The 17,817-nt window shown below is 65.5% G+C and overlaps 2 gene segments (V, D, J or C); both read right to left on the bottom strand.

The window, feature by feature from the left end:
• LOC308242753 (Ig alpha-1 chain C region-like) overlaps positions 1–17,817 on the bottom strand; it is an 82,973-nt gene that overhangs the window by 17,286 nt on the left and 47,870 nt on the right.
• LOC308242749 (Ig gamma-2 chain C region-like) overlaps positions 16,972–17,817 on the bottom strand; it is a 471,879-nt gene continuing 471,033 nt past the window's right edge. The window contains exons 5-6 of the C gene segment in view: positions 17,475–17,804; positions 16,972–17,388 (exon numbers count right to left, since the gene is read on the bottom strand).

Here is a 17,817-nt window from a genome sequence, read left to right as displayed (position 1 = left end):
GGCGGGACCCCTCGGTCCTGAGTGGCAGCATAAGCCCCCCCGCACCCCCACGGGGAAGCTCTCTGCGCCTCAAGCAGCAGAGGCTCGGAGCCATCACCACCCCCCCCACACACACTGCGGAGCAGATACCCCGAGACGCCCAGGGATCAGCAAGATGTCTCCTCTGCCCTCACCCTCAGCCCCCCATCAAGGCCTGGGGTCCAGAGGCCCCAACCCCTTGGAATCACGAGTGTGGCCCATCCCACCCCCACCTCCCGCTCACTGGGCTGGGCTCTCTGCAGCTGAGGGTGCCCCTTCACCCCACCTCTCTGACCAGCCAGGCTTCCCTGCTGACCGCCCCAGGGAGCCCGCTTCAGGCCCACCCCCAGCAGGTGACTCTGCCTGGCGCCCCCCTGGCCTGGGAACCCCAGACCGCAGCCCATCGGGCCCGGGCCCAGCTCTGTGCAGCCAGCCCAGCCCAGCTCAGCTCCAGAGAGCCCACCTGGGTCCATCTTGGCCCAGGTCGGCCCAGAACAGAACATTTCTTACCCCAGTCTACAAGTTACACCAAGGGCCCTCTGTCTCAGCCCAGCTCAACCCGCCAGCCAAGGACAACCTTCCCCAGGGCTGGGGCTCCATTAGCACAACTGAGCCAAGTCAAGTGGATCTCAGCAAACAGGCCTACCTTGCTGGACCAGGCAGTGTCCAGCCAGGCCAGCCCAAGCCAACTCAGCCCAACCCAATCCAACCCAGCCCAACCCAGCCCAACCCAACCCAGCCCAACCCAGCCCAGCCCAACCCAGCCCAGCCCAACTCAGCTCAGCCCAACTCAGCTCAGCTCAGCCCAGCTCAGCCCAGTTCAGCCCAGCCCAGCCCAACCCAACCCAGCCCAGCCCAGCCCAGCCCAACTCAGCTCAGCCCAACTCAGCTCAGCTCAGCCCAGCCCAGCCCAGCTCAGCCCAGCTCAGCTCAGCCCAGCTCAGCTCAGCTCAGCTCAGCTCAGCCCAACCCAGCCCAACCCAGCCCAACCCAACCCAACCCAACCCAACCCAACCCAGCCCAGCTCAGGCCAACTCAGCTCAGCTCAGCCCAACCCAACCCAGCCCAGCCCAGCTCAGCTCAGCCCAGCCCAACTCAGCCAGCTCAGGCCAACTCAGCTCAGCCCAACCCAACCCAGCCCAACCCAGCCAACCCAGCCCAGCCCAGCCCAGCTCAGCTCAGCTCAGCTCAGCCCAACCCAGACCAACCCAGCCCAACCCAACCAAACCCAACCCAGCCCAGCTCAGCCCAGCTCAGGCCAACTCAGCTCAGCTCAGCCCAACCCAACCCAGCCCAGCCCAGCTCAGCCCAGCTCAGGCCAACTCAGCTCAGCTCAGCCCAACCCAACCCAGCCCAACCCAACCCAGCCCAGCCCAGCTCAGCCCAACTCAGCCAGCTCAGGCCAACTCAGCTCAGCTCAGCTCAGCCCAACCCAACCCAACCCAACCCAACCCAGCCTAGCTCAGCTCAGCTCAGCCCAACTCAGCCAGCTCAGCCCAACTCAGCCAGCTCAGGCCAACTCAGCTCAGCCCAACCCAACCCAGCCCAACCCAGCCAACCCAGCCCAGCCCAGCCCAGCTCAGCTCAGCTCAGCTCAGCCCAACCCAGCCCAACCCAGCCCAACCCAACCCAACCCAACCCAGCCCAGCTCAGCCCAGCTCAGGCCAACTCAGCTCAGCTCAGCCCAACCCAACCCAGCCCAGCCCAGCTCAGCCCAGCTCAGGCCAACTCAGCTCAGCTCAGCCCAACCCAACCCAGCCCAACCCAACCCAGCCCAGCCCAGCTCAGCTCAGCTCAGCCCAACTCAGCCAGCTCAGGCCAACTCAGCTCAGCTCAGCTCAGCCCAACCCAACCCAACCCAACCCAACCCAACCCAGCCTAGCTCAGCTCAGCTCAGCCCAACTCAGCCAGCTCAGCCCAACTCAGCCAGCTCAGGCCAACTCAGCTCAGCCCAACCCAACCCAGCCCAACCCAGCCAACCCAGCCCAGCCCAGCTCAGCTCAGCTCAGCTCAGCCCAACCCAGCCCAACCCAGCCCAACCCAACCCAACCCAACCCAGCCCAGCTCAGCCCAGCTCAGGCCAACTCAGCTCAGCTCAGCCCAACCCAACCCAGCCCAGCCCAGCTCAGCCCAGCTCAGGCCAACTCAGCTCAGCTCAGCCCAACCCAACCCAGCCCAGCCCAGCTCAGCTCAGCTCAGCCCAACTCAGCCAGCTCAGGCCAACTCAGCTCAGCTCAGCCCAACCCAACCCAGCCCAACCCAACCCAACTCAGCTCAGCCCAACCCAACCCAGCCCAGCCCAGCCCAGCCCAGCCCAGCTCAGCCCATCTCAGCCCAACTCAGCTCAGCTCAGCCCAACCCAACCCAACCCAACCCAGCCCAGCCCAGCCCAGCCCAACTCAGCCCAACTCAGCTCAGCTCAGCCCAACCCAACCCAACCCAACCCAGCCCAGCCCAGCCCAGCCCAACTCAGCCCAGCTCAGCTCAGCTCAGCCCAACCCAACCCAGCCCAGCCCAGCCCAGCCCAGCTCAGCCCAGCTCAGGCCAACTCAGCTCAGCTCAGCCCAACCCAACCCAGCCCAGCCCAGCTCAGCTCAGCTCAGCCCAACTCAGCCAGCTCAGGCCAACTCAGCTTAGCTCAGCCCAACCCAACCCAACCCAACCCAGCCCAGCTCAGCTCAGCTCAGCCCAACTCAGCCAGCTCAGGCCAACTCAGCTCAGCTCAGCCCAACCCAACCCAGCCCAACCCAACCCAACTCAGCTCAGCCCAACCCAACCCAGCCCAGCCCAGCCCAGCCCAGCCCAGCCCAGCTCAGCCCATCTCAGCCCAACTCAGCTCAGCTCAGCCCAACCCAACCCAACCCAACCCAGCCCAGCCCAGCCCAGCCCAACTCAGCCCAACTCAGCTCAGCTCAGCCCAACCCAACCCAACCCAACCCAGCCCAGCCCAGCCCAGCCCAACTCAGTCCAGCTCAGCTCAGCTCAGCCCAACCCAACCCAGCCCAGCCCAGCCCAGCCCAGCTCAGCCCAGCTCAGGCCAACTCAGCTCAGCTCAGCCCAACCCAACCCAGCCCAGCCCAGCTCAGCTCAACTCAGCCCAACTCAGCCAGCTCAGGCCAACTCAGCTTAGCTCAGCCCAACCCAACCCAACCCAACCCAGCCCAGCTCAGCTCAGCTCAGCCCAACTCAGCCAGCTCAGGCCAACTCAGCTCAGCTCAGCCCAGCCCAGCTCAGCTCAGCCCAGCCCAGCCCAGCTCAGCTCAGCTCAGCCCAGCTCAGCCCAGTTCAGCCCAGCTCAGCTCAGCCCAGCTCAGCTATGTCAAGCTCAGCAGGGAACAGCCCAGTCCAGCCCAGCTCAGCCCAGCATGGCTGAGCACAGCCCAGATTGACCAACCTGGCCCAACTGAGCCGAGGATACCCCATCTCCCTTTAAACAACTCTGTCCACTTCCGCCACCCCTGTCCCAGCCCTGCCCAGTGCAGACCCCTTATTCAGCCCAGCCCCGGCCCGAGGCTGTGCCCAGGCTGCCTGCTGTTTCCCCGGCCCCGGGCTGGGGCAGCCCTCCTGGCTGATCTCTGCGCCGCCCACTGTCCGTACCCTCTGCGTGTTGCCTGCCCTCCGCCTGGGGCCCTGCCCAGCCTGTCCCCCGAGGCTCTTGGCTCCCGTCCTCTCCAGGTTGGCTCTGGTCTCTGTCTTGCTTCCCTGTCTCCCCATTCAGGGAGGGGCCACTGAGCAGTAAGCAGTGCCCAGGAGGCCAGGGCCCGGCTGGGTGGCCGTCCGGTGTGTCTCTGGGCAGTGGCCTGGGCGGCCTGCCCCTCACTGTGGCCTGGACCTGCCCGAAGCGGAGGTACCTGGGCGTGCGGGGCCTCGGTCAGGTGCCTGGTTGGCGAGGCGACCGGTGTGGTGACGGCGTGGCCCATCCCCATGGCCCGTGGCTCCCTGGAAAGGCTCCCAGGCGGAGAGCTGAATCTGTAGAAACCATTGTTGGTATTTTTACGTCCAGACAATGGGGGGAGGGGAGCTCTGCCTCATCGCTCTCGGCTAAAAATGGACCGGGAACCCCCGGCCCACAGCCCTGGCAGTTCCCGCCTCTCTGTTCTTGGGAAGTCGATGGAGCCACCGCCGGCGAGGCCCCCTCGCAGGTGCTCTCCTGCCTGTGCCCTGTCCCCTCCACTTCCTGCACGGCCCGCTCCCTGGACGCTGTCAGCACACGCGGGGTCACCGGGCTGCCCCGAGGAGGGGGCGGCACCAGGCTGCCCGCCTCTGCTCCCTGGGAGGGAAGGGCTGTGAGTGTGTGTGCGGAGAGTGGAGGCCTGGTGGGCCGCACGCCGACATGCGGACAGGACCCCCCACCGGCACGCTGCCCCCGGAGAAGCGGGACAGGAAGACCCTGGCTCTCCCTGGGCCCTGGCCATGCTGGCGGGTGACCATTGCCCATGAGTTGCTCCCATGTCACATCCTGGAGCTGGAGTCCCTGTCAGGGCTGTGACCGGTGGTCTGGCCCACGGGGGCCGGAGGGGCCTGGGGGGAGGCTGGTGGTGACTGTGAGGTTGGCTACAAGACCCCTCCAGCCGCTGGAGCCTGGGGGCACCGTGCCGCCTCCCTGCTATGCATGGCCACTGAGGGTGTGGGGCGGAAGGATGGCCTGGAGGTGCCCACGGCATCGACTCTGATTTGCTGGGGCGGCGGGCCCATTGTCAATGCTCTGGTGTGTGCCTTCCCGCCATGGACGTGTCCCACAGGCCTGTGTGTCCTCAGAACCCCCCGAAGGCCCCCCCACCCAAGGGAACCTGGCAGTCCGGCTCGTCAGTGTGGGGTGCAGAGACTTAGAGAGGGCCACATCAGGACCCCATCCCCCGGGGCCAGTCGTCCCCATGCAAGAGGCTGTGTGCAGGTGGCTCTGTCTGGCCCCGTGGCCTGGGGAGACCCCAAAAGGGCTGCTGCATGGAAGGCGGGGTGGGGGCCTGTGGAGGCGGGGCGGGGCCTGTGGAAGTGGGGCGGGGCCTGTGGAGGCGGGGCGGGGCCTGTGGAGGTGGGGCGGGGCCTGTGGAGGTGGCCCTGTCTCTAGCCTGGGCTGCCCTGACGGCCCCTTGGACTTGCAGGAGAACGTCTCCCACTCAGCTCTGAGCACAAGGGTCTGCTGCTCCTTCCTCCTGGGGGCTGTCTCCCTGCCCCAGCCCCGAGGAGTCGCCCCTGAGCCGCCCCTTCTCTTCAGGGCTGGGCCTTCTCTTCAGGGCTGGGCCTAGATGCCCCCAACCCAGCAGGCACGTGCCCCAGCCTCCTCGGCCGCCCTGCTGTGACCCCACCCCATTGCCCTGTACTTCAGGACTCAGGACAGAGCCTGTATCTAAACGAGCTGTGTCTCAGCTGTGCACATGTATGTGAGTGTGTGAATCGGTGTGACACACAATGCACACATCTCCAATGCACACACGTGTGCATGTGTGAGATGCATGTGTCTTTCCGTGTGCGGACATGTATATAACCACGTGTGGGTGTGTCTATGAGGCATGCATGCATGTGTCTCCCAGTGTGCATGTGTGTAAGCATCTGTATGACATGCATGTGCCTCGCTGTGTGCATACACATGTGCATATGTGTGCACATGTGTGACATGAACAGATATCTCGGTGCACATGTGTGGGTGTATGTGTCTGTATGATGTGAGTGTTTCTGTGTTCATACATGTGTACACGTGGGTGGGTGCCTACACCTGTGTGATATGCACATGTGCATGTGTCTCCCCGGGCCCACCTCCTTCCTGGCACCGACACAGCCACCCAGGCTTCCTGCCCTCCTTTGCACCCAGGGGGGCCCTGCACGTGGGCCCTGCCTTCCCCATGAGGGTCCTGCGTCCCCATCGCCAGAGAGCGTCACCTGGAGGCTGCAGCGCCTCCTGTCCTGATATCAGCGCTCCCATCGCTAACGCGCTCCCATTGCTAATGAGCTTGTGTGTCTGCAGGCACGTGGCCCCCGTAACTCCCTCGCTTGTCCTCACCTCGTTTCCTAAAGGCGTTCTTGGCATTTTACATCCTGAGGCCGCGATGCCGGTGGGAGATGGAGCAGGAGAGCCGATGGCGCTGGGGGAGATGGGGCAGGGGAGCCGATGGCGCTGGGGGAGATGGAGCAGGGGAGAACATGGCGCTGGGGGAGATGGAGCAGGGGAGAACATGGCGCTGGGGGAGATGGAGCTGGGGAGCCGATGGCGCTGGGGGACATGGAGCAGGGGAGAACATGGCGCTGGGGGAGATGGAGCAGGGGAGAACATGGCGCTGGGGGAGATGGAGCTGGGGAGAACATGGCGCTGGGGGAGATGGAGCTGGGGAGCCGATGGCGCTGGGGGAGATGGAGCTGGGGAGAACATGGTGCTGAGGGAGATGGAGCAGGAGAGCCGATGGCGCTGGGGGAGATGGGGCAGGGGAGAACATGGCGCTGGGGGAGATGGAGCAGGGGAGAACATGGCGCTGGGGGAGATGGAGCTGGGGAGAACATGGCGCTGGGGGAGATGGAGCAGGGGAGAACATGGCGCTGGGGGAGATGGAGCAGGGGAGAACATGGCGCTGGGGGAGATGGAGCTGGGGAGAACATGGCGCTGGGGGAGATGGAGCAGGGGAGAACATGGCGCTGGGGGAGATGGAGCAGGGGAGAACATGGCGCTGGGGGAGATGGAGCAGGGGAGCCGATGGCGCTGGGGGAGATGGAGCTGGGGAGAACATGGCGCTGGGGGAGATGGAGCAGGGGAGCCGATGGTGCTGGGGGAGATGGAGGAGCCCATGGCGCTGGGGGAGATGGAGGAGCCCATGGCGCTGGGGGAGATGGAGCAGGGGAGAACATGGCGCTGGGGGAGATGGAGCAGGGGAGCCGATGGCGCTGGGGGAGATGGAGCAGGGGAGAACATGGCGCTGGGGGAGATGGAGCAGGGGAGAACATGGTGCTGGGGGAGATGGAGCAGGGGAGAACATGGAGCTGGGGGGGATGGAGCAGGGGAGAACATGGCGCTGGGGGAGATGGAGCAGGGGAGCCGATGGCGCTGGGGGAGATGGAGCAGGGGAGAACATGGCGCTGGGGGAGATGGAGCAGGGGAGAACATGGTGCTGGGGGAGATGGAGCAGGGGAGAACATGGCGCTGGGGGAGATGGAGCAGGAGAGCCGATGGCGCTGGGGGAGATGGAGCAGGGGAGCCGATGGCGCTGGGGGAGATGGAGCAGGGGAGAACATGGTGCTGGGGGACATGGAGCAGGGGAGAACATGGTGCTGGGGGAGATGGAGCAGGGGAGAACATGGTGCTGGGGGACATGGAGCAGGGGAGAACATGGTGCTGGGGGAGATGGAGCAGGGGAGAACATGGCGCTGGGGGAGATGGAGCTGGGGAGCCGATGGCGCTGGGGGAGATGGAGCAGGGGAGCCGATGGCGCTGGGGGAGATGGAGCTGGGGAGCTGATGGTGCTGGGGGAGATGGAGCAGGGGAGCCGATGGCGGGAGATGGAGCAGGGGAGCCGATGGCGCTGGGGGAGATGGAGCAGGGGAGAACATGGCGCTGGGGGAGATGGAGCTGGGGAGCCGATGGCGCTGGCGGCCGCCTGCCCCGTTGACCTTTGGAAACAGGGTCTTTGCCAGTGAAATTCGGTCCGGGATCTTGAGATCACACTCGGTTTGGGATGGGTCCCGAGTCCCACGACCGGTGGCCTTCGACGAAGGTCTGACACAAGAGACCCGCGAGCTCACTGGCAGGGTCTTGGGCATCCGCGGGGCAGTCGATCCGAACGCTGATCCCTGGTGACCGTTAAACGTGGGACGGCCTTCCCCCCGTTAGTCCCCGTCCCTTCGCGTTGTTATCATGCCCTTCATTTAACAGAAATTCGCTCATTCATTTATCTATTGGTTCACTAGAGGCCCGGTGCACGAAATTCATGCAGGAGTGGGCCTTCCTTCCCGGGGCTGCCGGCTCCGGCTTCCCTCTGGCACCCGGGACCCAGGCTTTCCTCGCAGCCCCGGCTTCGTCCAGAAGGACGTCCCGTCTAATTAGCACATTACGCTTTTATTATCATAGATTTATAAAGTCTTTATTGTTGAGAGTATTACATACATTCCCTTTCCCCCATTGACTCTCCTCTCGCCCACCCCACCCTCACCCCCGGCCCTCACCACGCTACTTTCTGTGCCCAGGGGCCATGCATATGTGCACACACGGTCTTTGGTTGATCACCTCCCACCCACCCTCCTCCGCCTTCCCTCCGAGATTCCGCACTCTGCTCCATGCTTCCGTGTCCCTGGGTCCATTCTCTTCATCAGTTTGTTTTGTTCATTAGATTCCACATCGGAGTGAGATGGTGGGATACTTGTCTTTCTCTGACTGGCTTATTTCACGTAGCATGACGCTCCCCAGGCTCCTCCATGCTGTCCCAAAGGGTAGGAGACCCTTCTCTTTTACTGCTGCGCAGTGTTCCGTGGTGTAGATGGACCACAGCTTTTTGTCCACTCGTCTGCGGACGGGCCCTGGGGCTGCGTCCAGATCTTGGCTACTTAAGAGACATTCCTGGTTTCCGCGGCCGAGTCCATCAGCACCTCCCCTCAGGCCTTCGGAGTCTGGAGAACTCGGCTGCCCGCGTCCGCGTGCCCTGCCGGCTCCCGCCACAACGTGGTGCCTTAAACCACAGGAGCGAGTTCGCACGCATCTGGACGCCCCAGTCAGCTGGGGTGTGAGCGAGCAGGCGGCGGTCCGCGGAGGCTCCGGGGTCTGGGGCTGGACACCACCCCAGCTTCCGCCCCTGTCTGCGCGTGGCCTCCTGCCCGGCGTCTCTGTGCCAGATCTTCCTGTTTGTTTGCCGTTAATCCTCACCCCGGGATATTTTTCCCATTGAATTTTAGCGAGAGTGGAGGGAGGGGGAGAGACAGACAGAGAGAGAGAGAAACATCCGTGTGAGAGAGACACGTGGAATGGTTGCCTCCCACACTCGCCCTGACCGGGGCCAGGGATTGAGCCTGCAACCAAGGTACCTGCCCTCGGCTGGAATCCAACCCGGGACCTTTCAGTCCCCGGGCTGGCGCTCTATCCACGGGGCCGAGCCAGCCAGGGCTGTCTTTGGAGGCCACAGTCATGGGACCTGGGACCCACCCCAAACCGAGTGTCATCTCAATATCCTGCCCCGAATTCCATCGCAAAGATCCCGTTTCCAAACGAGTCAGCCAGGCAGACGGCTGCGGGCGCCGTGGGCTCCCCTGCTCCATCTCCCTCCAGCATCAGCCCTGGATGTGAGCAGGAGTCCCGGCAGGCTCCTGCCGCTGTCACGGGCGAGAGCTGGGGGTCTGGTCACAGGCTTCCTTCCTGCCTTCCAAGCATCCCCACGTGTTCCCACGCTTCCCCACATGTTCCCACGCTTCCCCACGCGTCCCCACGCTCCCCCACGCGTCCCCACGCTCCCCCACGCGTCCCCACGCTCCCCCAGGCGTCCCCACGCTCCCCCACGCGTCCCCACGCGTCCCCACGCTCCCCCAGGCGTCCCCACGCTCCCCCAGGCTCCCCCACGCGTTCCCACGCTCCCCCACGCGTTCCCACGCTCCCCCACGCGTCCCCACGCTCCCCCACGCGTCCCCACGCTCCCCCACGCTTCCCCACGCGTCCCCACGCTCCCCCACGCGTCCCCACGCTCCCCCACGCGTCCCCACGCTCCCCCACGCGTCCCCACGCTCCCCCACGCTCCCCCACGCGTCCCCACGCGTCCCCACGCTTCCCCACGCGTCCCCACGCTTCCCCACGCGTCCCCACGCTTCCCCACGCGTCCCCACGCTTCCCCACGCGTCCCCACGCTCCCCCACGCGTCCCCACGCGTCCCCAGGCGTCCCCACGCGTCCCCACGCTTCTCCACGCGTCCCCACGCGTCCCCACGCTTCCCCACGCGTCCCCACGCTCCTCCACGCTTCCCCACGCTCCCCCACGCGTCCCCACGCTCCCCCACGCGTCCCCACGCTCCCCCACGCGTCCCCACGCTCCCCCACGCGTCCCCACGCTCCCCCACGCGTCCCCACGCTTCTCCACGCGTTCCCACGCGTCCCCACGCTTCTCCACGCGTTCCCACGCGTCCCCACGCGTCCCCACGCTTCCCCACGCGTCCCCACGCTTCTCCACGCGTTCCCACGCTTCCCCACGCTTCCCCACGCGTCCCCCGCGTCCCCACCGCCTGATAAGCCACAGGCCTGCCCACCAAGTCCCCGTAAGCAGCCGGGTGCGTGGGTCTGGTGGTCTGCCACAAGCAACATGCTTTTTACCTTCAGTCCTCACGAGGGTGCGTTTTTACTGACTTTAGAGAGAGAGAGAGGGAGGGAGGGAGGGAGGGAGGGAAACACCGATGTGAGAGGGAAACGTTGATGGGCGAGGCCTGGCGGGTGGTGCCTGGAACGGCTCCAGCTCACTGCGCCGCCGGGTGGGTGCCTCTCCGTGACCCTGTGTGCGTGTCCGTGTGGGGGTCTCCGCACCCCGCTCTGGTTCTTTGAAACTGTCTCTCAGACAGACACTCACACACCTGACCCGCCGGGAGGCTGGACAGGAACACGGGGAACGGGCGATGCGCAGCCACCGGTCCTGATGCTGCGCCCCCGCCCGTCCGCCCCCGCCCGTCTGCCCCCGCCCGTCTGCCCCCCGCCCGTCCGCACTGCCCCGGCCAGGACCCGCGCTCCTTCCCAGGGGTCCAGGCATCCGTGTGGGCGGGACTGGCCCTGGGAGTCGCTGTGGGCTCCTGGGAGACGGCCGCACGGGCTCCTGGGAGACGGCCGCACGGGCTCCTGGGACACGGCCGCACGGGCTCCTGGGACACGGCCGCACGGGGTCTTGGGAGACGGCCGCAGGGGTTCCTGAGCGGGAGGCCACGTGAGTGTGGGACGGCGTGTGCTGTGCTCTCCTGGGTGCTCAGGGGACAGGCACCGAGCAGGAGGGCGGGAGCTGCTGGGTGCATGGAGGGGGCACCGGAGAGGGGGGCACCGGAGAAGGGGGGCACCGGAGATGGGGGGCACCGGAGAAGTGGGGGCACCGGAGAAGGGGGGCACCGGAGATGGGGGGCACCGGAGAAGTGGGGGCACCGGAGAAGGGGGGCACCGGAGAGGGGGGGCACCGGAGAGGGGGGGCACCGGAGAAGGGGGGCACCGGAGAGGGGGGGGCACCGGAGAGGGGGGCACCGGAGAGGGGGGCACCGGAGAGGGGGGGCACCGGAGAGGGGGGGCACCGGAGAGGGGGGCACCGGAGAGGGGGGGCACCGGAGGAGGGGGCACCGGAGATGGGGGGGCACCGGAGAGGGGGGCACCGGAGAGGGGGGGCACCGGAGAGGGGGGGCACCGGAGAGGGGGGCACCGGAGAGGGGGGGCACCGGAGGAGGGGGGGCACCGGAGGAGGGGCCTGAGCAAAGGTTCGGGCATGAGGCGCCCCAGTGGGCAGTGCCTGATGTGTGTGTGTGTGCGCGCGTGTGTGTGAGGACCTGTATGTGTGTGTGTATGTGTGTGAGGTCCTGTGTGTGTGTGTGAGGACCTATGTGTGTGCGGACCCCTGTGTACATGTGCTCATGTGTGCGAGGACCTATGTGCATGTGTGTTCATGTGTGAGAGGTCCTGTGTGTGCATGTGCAAGGACCTGCATGTACATGTGTTCATGTGTGAGAGGTCCTGTGTGTATGCATGTGTGTGCATGTGTATAGAGGACCTGTATGTGTGTGTATGTGCATGTGTGTGAGGACCTGTGTGTGTGTGTATGTGTGTGAGGACCTCTGTGTGTGTGTGTGTGTATGTGTGTGAGGTCCTGTGTGTGTGTGTGAGGACGTATGCGTGTGTGGACCCATGTGTGCATGTGTTCATGTGTGTGAGGACCTATATGTGTGCAGACCTGTGTGTGCATGTGTTCATGTATGTGAGGGCCTGTGTGCATGTGCATGTGTGTTCACACGTGTGAGGTCATGTGTGCATGTCGAGTACCTGCATGTACATGTGTTCACGTGTGAGAGGTCCTGTGTGCGTGTGTGTTCATGTGTGCGAGCTCCTGTGTGTATGCGTGTGTGCATGTGTATAGAGGACATGTATGTGTGTGTATGTGCATGTGTGTGAGGACCTGTGTGTGTATGTGTGTGAGGTCCTGTGTGTGTGTGTGTGTACCCATGTGTGCATGTGTTCATGTGTGTGAGGACCTATGTGTGCACGGACCTGTGTGTGGACCCATGTGTGCATGTGTTCATGTGTGTGAGGACCTATGTGTTCACGGACCTGTGTGTGCATGTGTTCATGCGTGTGAGGTCCTGTGTGTATGTGCATGTGTGTTCATGTGTGTGAGGTCCTGTGTGCGCACGTGCATGTGCGAGGACCTGCATGTGCATGTATTCATGTGTGAGAGGTCCTGTGTGCGTGTGTGTTCGTGTGTGAGGTCCTGTGTGCGTGTGCATGTGTGTGTGTGCATGTGTGGGCGTGCAGAATGCAGCCAATCAATGATTTTCTCTTGTTATTGATGTTTCTATCTCTCTCTCCCTCTTCCTCTCTGAAATCAATAATAAAAAAAAAAGCTTTAAGCCGAAACCGGTTTGGCTCAGTGGATAGAGCGTCGGCCTGCGGACTGAAGGGTCCCGGGTTCGATTCCGGTCAAGGGCATGTACCTTGGTTGCGGGCACATCCCCAGTGGGAGGTGTGCAGGAGGCAACTGATCGATGTTTCTCTCTCATCGATGTTTCTAACTCTCTATCCCTCTCCCTTCCAATCTGTAAAAAATCAATAAAATATATTTTTTAAAAAAAAGAATTTAGATATTAAGAATGAAGTCTCTGGCACTTAGAAAATACTCAATAAATGAGTTGCTGATTAGTTCTTTAAAAAAAAGCTTTAAAAAAAGAAGAAGAAAGAAAGAAGAGGAGACGGGACACAGACGCGCAGACGGACGGCCATGTGAGGACCCTGGGGAAGGGGGCCGTCCACACGCCCCGGAGAGAGGCCTCGGGGGAGCCAGCCCGCAGCAGCACCCACCCTGGGCCTCGGGCTCCGGGACGGGGAGTGTCTCTGGGTGCTGTTCCGCTTCCTGTGGGTGCTGACTGACCCCCACACAGTGTCTTGCACGGCCAGTCCTTGCCCCAGCCCCAGCCCCAGCCCCGGATGCCCATGTGGCTCCCGGCGCCCCCTGGTTTCTGGCCTGCCTTCCTCACCCTCTGGGCTGGATGCCGGCTGAAGCGGGGGGAGGAGGAGGGGGGCAGGTTGTGGCTCTGGGAGAGGGTGCCCCCCCTGCCCCCGCACACCTCCGCCGGCTCCGGACTCATGCGGCAGCAGCACAGGGAGGTCCCGCGAGCCATGGACGTTTAAGGAGTTTTTATTGTCGTTACACACACACACCACACACCAGGAGAGACCACGGACGGGCTCCAGAAAGTCAAACAGAAAACAAACAGCGGCCCAGGCTACAAGGCGCGTTTCCTGCGAGTCACCTCTGCGCGTTCCCCCCCTCACGGGTCCGTGTCTCCCTCCTTCCCGGCGGGACGTGCCGGTGGGCGCTCCCTGGGGATCGGGGCGTCTGTCCACCGGCCGGTCCCGTTCTCCGTCCAGCCGTTCTCCGTCCAGGGCTCTCGGCTCTCAGCCCCCCCTCCCCGGAGCAGGGGCTACCTGGGCGGGCGAGGGGGCGGGACTCAGGCCTGTGCTGCGCCCCGGGCCCTCGGGGCGCGCTGCACCTCCACACCCACGCCTCTGTCCACGGAGGCTGGGTCCCACCTGCTGGGACCTGGTCACTGGGCCCCACCCCGGGAGGCTGGCGGGCCGACGCCCACCCGCCCTGGGTGGTACCATCCTGCCCCCGGGCCCCGCAGCAGCCCCGCCCGGCCCCGCTCGGAGGGTGTGCTCCGGTGGAGGCGGCCGAGCGACTGTCAGGGCCCACGTGGAGCTTCCCGGAGGGGGACTCGGCACCTCCCGGGAGCCCGGCCTCCTGCTCCTGTCCACACACCGGGCGCCGGGCCTCCGCCCCTCAGGACGGACTCGCACGCGGCCCAGGCAGAGTTCTGGGGCGGGACAGGCTGCCAGAGGGAGGCCTTGGTGGCCACACGACCCGGGGTGGCGTCGGTGGCTGCGTGGAGGGCGGGCGGGCGGGCGTCCGTCAGCTCAGGTTGGAACAGAACCTGCTGTCCGCTCGGTTCTCCAAGGGGCAGGTCCCGGGCGGGACGCAGCCTGTGATGGCCATGAGGCCAGAGGGCGGGGTGCAGGCCCGGGGGGCCTGGCCTTCGCGGGTGGAGAGGTCAGAGGGCGGCGAGGTCAGAGGGCGGAGGAGCAGGCGTTGCAGCAGGTGGACCGGCGGGCGGAGGCCTTGGCGGGTCGGGGCAGCCGGGCGCTTGCTGGGCGGGACGCTAAGCCCCTTGTCCGATCATGTTCCTGTAGTCGGGGACGATGGTCCTCTTCAGGTCGGCCACCGAGGAGAAGATCCACTTCACCTGCGGGGGGCGGGGGGGGGCAGTCAGCCTCTGCGGGCCGGGGCCAGGTGGGCTGGCGGGGGGACGGCATGGGGAGTGAGGGACAAAGTGGGGACAGTGAGGGACAGGGCACTGCGAGGGGCGTGTGGGCACGGCGTGGGGCGTGTGGGGTGTGTGGGGCGTGTGGACACGGCATGGGGTGCGTGGGCATGATGTGGGATGCGTGGGGATAGCGTGGGCATGACGGGCGTGTGGGGCGCGTGGGCACAGCATCGGGTGCATGGGGCACATGGGGCATGTGGGCACGACGTGGGACGCATGGCGATAGTGTGGGCACAGCGTGGGGCACGTGGGGCATGTGGGGTGTGTGGTGCACGTGGACACAGCGTGGGGCGTGTGGGGCACGTGGGGTGTGTGGTGCACGTGGACACAGCGTGGGGTGCGTGGGCATGATGTGGCATACGTGGCGATAGCGTGGGCACAGCGTGGGGTGTGTGGGGCACGTGGGGTGTGTGGTGCACGTGGACACAGCGTGGGGTGCGTGGGCATGATGTGACATACGTGGTGATAGCGTGGGCACAGCGTGGGGCGTGTGGGGCACGTGGGGTGTGTGGTGCACGTGGACACAGCGTGGGGTGCGTGGGCATGATGTGGCATACGTGGCGATAGCGTGGGCACAGCGTGGGGCATGTGGGGCACGTGGGGTGTGTGGTGCACGTGGACATAGTGTGGGGTGCATGGGCATGATGTGGCATACGTGGCGATAGCGTGGGCACAGCGTGGGGCGTGTGGTGCACGTGGACATAGTGTGGGGCACGTGGGGTGTGTGGGGCACGTGGACATAGTGTGGGGTGCGTGGGCATGATGTGGCATACGTGGCGATAGTGTGGGCACAGCGTGGGGCGTGTGGTGCACGTGGACATAGTGTGGGGCACGTGGGGTGTGTGGTGCACGTGGACATAGTGTGGGGTGCGTGGGCATGATGTGGCATACGTGGCGATAGTGTGGGCACAGCGTGGGGCGTGTGGTGCACGTGGACACAGCGTGGGGTGCGTGGGCACGACGTGGGATGCATGGCGATAGCGTGGACACAGCGTGGGGCGTGTGGGGTGCATGGACACAGCGTGGGGCGTGTGAGGCGCGTGAGGCATGTGGGAGCCCACCTTGAAGAGCGTGACGGTGGCGCTGTAGCACACGCTGAGCAGGAAGAGGGTGATGAAGATGGAGATGGTGGTCCACAGCCCGTCCAGCTCCCCGTCCTGGGCCTCGGCACAGCTCTCGTCCAGGAGCAGCTCTGCGCAGGGAGGGGGGTCAGTGCGGGGCCGTGGGGGCTGGCGGCCTGGGGCTGGCACAGGGGCTCCCTGTGAATGGGGGATGGCCCGGGGTGCCCGGCTCCCCCGCCCTCTGCCTCAGGCCCTGGTCTCAGCCTGGCCAGGCTGCCCCCTCCTCTCTGCCACCCACACGGGGCCCTGGGGGACAAGGTGGGCTGACCCGCCGTCCAGCCTGCGCTCACGTCCACCAGCCCCTCTGCCTGCTCCCCCTGGGGTCAGAGGGCAGGAGGGCCCTGCCTGGGGAAGGCCCAGCGCCCGGTCTGAGCTGGGAGTGCAGGACAAGTGGGTGGGCCTGAGGCCGGTGGGTGTGTGGGGAGGACTTCTGTGTGTGGGGGAGGGTGTGGGTGCCTGGGAAGGGGGAGGGGTGTCAGTGTGGGATGAGCTGCTGAGTGACCCTGGGGCATTGGGGAGGGGGGCAGGCTGGTTTACATGTGGGGGTTCCCAGGGCCCGTTCTGTTCTCTGGTCTGGGCCTGTGCAGGGTAAGGCCTGTCTCTGTGTGCAAGTGTGTGCATACATGTGTACACGTGTGTACCCACACATTCATGTGCGTCCACGCATGCGTGTTCGTGTGTGTGCACGTGTGTGTGCGTGCGCACGTGTGTGTGTGAAGGTGGCCCCGTGTGCTGGTGCTGGTCTGTGGGAGTGCCTTGCTTTCCACGGGTCTGGTTCAGTGTCCCTGTGGCCTCTGGACAGTCCCTGCCCGGGACCCCAGGGCTGCCCCCCTCTGCCTCTTTGGGGCAATCGGGTGAGTGTCCTCATGAGTGGACAGGCCTGGCCCAGGCGGGACATGGCCCACAGAGCCCCCTCGCCCGAGGGAGGCTGGGAGGCTTGGTCTCGAGGGCACGGAGGGCCTGTCCCACACCATGGGCCAGTGTGCCCCTGTGCGGGCACAGGGCCATGTCCGGGAGCCCTGGGGACCAGTGGACAAGACACCCTGGAGACCAGGCCCTGCCCACAGCTCAGAGGCGGGCACCCCGGGCCTCCTGTCCCTGAGCGGCATCTCCTGCCCCCCCCCCCCCCCCCCCCCCCCCGTCCACATCTCCTGACCGAGTCCTCTCCGGCCGGCAGTGGGGGGTGTGGGCGAGGAGTGGCTCCCCGGGGAAGCCGTCCCGCCCTGGCACCTGCAGGCCCACCGGCTCTGGGTCCCGCCCTAGCGGTGCCCACCAGCCTGCGAGCCGGCCCGCCCTCCGCCCCGGAAAGAACCACCACAGTGTCGCAGGGTCCCAGGGCCGCGCTGGGTGCTTTATTGAATGCTGGGTGCCCGAGGGTATGTACAGGGGGCGCCGGGCGCCGGGCGCTGCTCATTTACCCGGGCTCCGGGAGACGGACTTCTGGGTGTAGTGGTTGTGCAGGGCCTCGTGCATCACCTCACACGTGAAGGGGTCCCCCCGCTGCCACCGGGCCTTGTCCACGGTGAGCTTGCTGTACAGGAAGAAGGAGCCCTCCTGGTCCTTCTGGGGCGGGGTCGCGGAGTACTTGGTCTCGGGCTCCGGCTGCCCGTTGCTCTGCCACTCCACGCTGATGTCCGGCGGGAAGAAGTCCTTGACCAGGCAGGTCACGCTGACCTTGTCCTTGGACAGCTCGTCCGCGTGTGGGCCCAGGACGTACACCTGCGGGTCCCGGACTTGCCCTGTGGGATGGGGTCAGCAGATGGTCACTCCCAGGTGGAGGGCTGGCCCCCCAACCCCGGCCCCGGGCCCCCTGTCTGCTCCCCACCTCTGGCCTTGGAGATGGTCCTCTCGATGGGGGCCGGGATGGCCTTGTTGTTGACCTTGCACTTGAACACCTTGGCCTTCAGCCAGTCCTGGTGCGCGATGGCGAGGGAGTTGACCACGCGGTAGGTACTGTTGAACTGCTGCTGCTGCGCCGTCACCTTCTCCGCGCTCACCTGCTTGTCGTCCACGTACCAGGTGAACTCGACGTCCAGCTCTTCCGGGGCCACGTCCACCACCAGGCACGTGACCGCGGGTGTCCGGGAGATCATGAGGGTGTCCTTGGGTTTCGGGGGGAAGATGAAGACCGAGGGCCCTCCCAGGGTCTCACAAGCTGGGGGGAGACA

This window comes from Plecotus auritus (genome assembly GCF_963455305.1).
Source record: "Plecotus auritus genome assembly, chromosome: 1".
In the NCBI taxonomy this organism is placed as follows: domain Eukaryota; kingdom Metazoa; phylum Chordata; class Mammalia; order Chiroptera; family Vespertilionidae; genus Plecotus; species Plecotus auritus.
The sequence above is the reverse complement of the archived record's forward strand: the minus strand, read 5'-3'. Positions and strand labels throughout refer to the sequence as shown.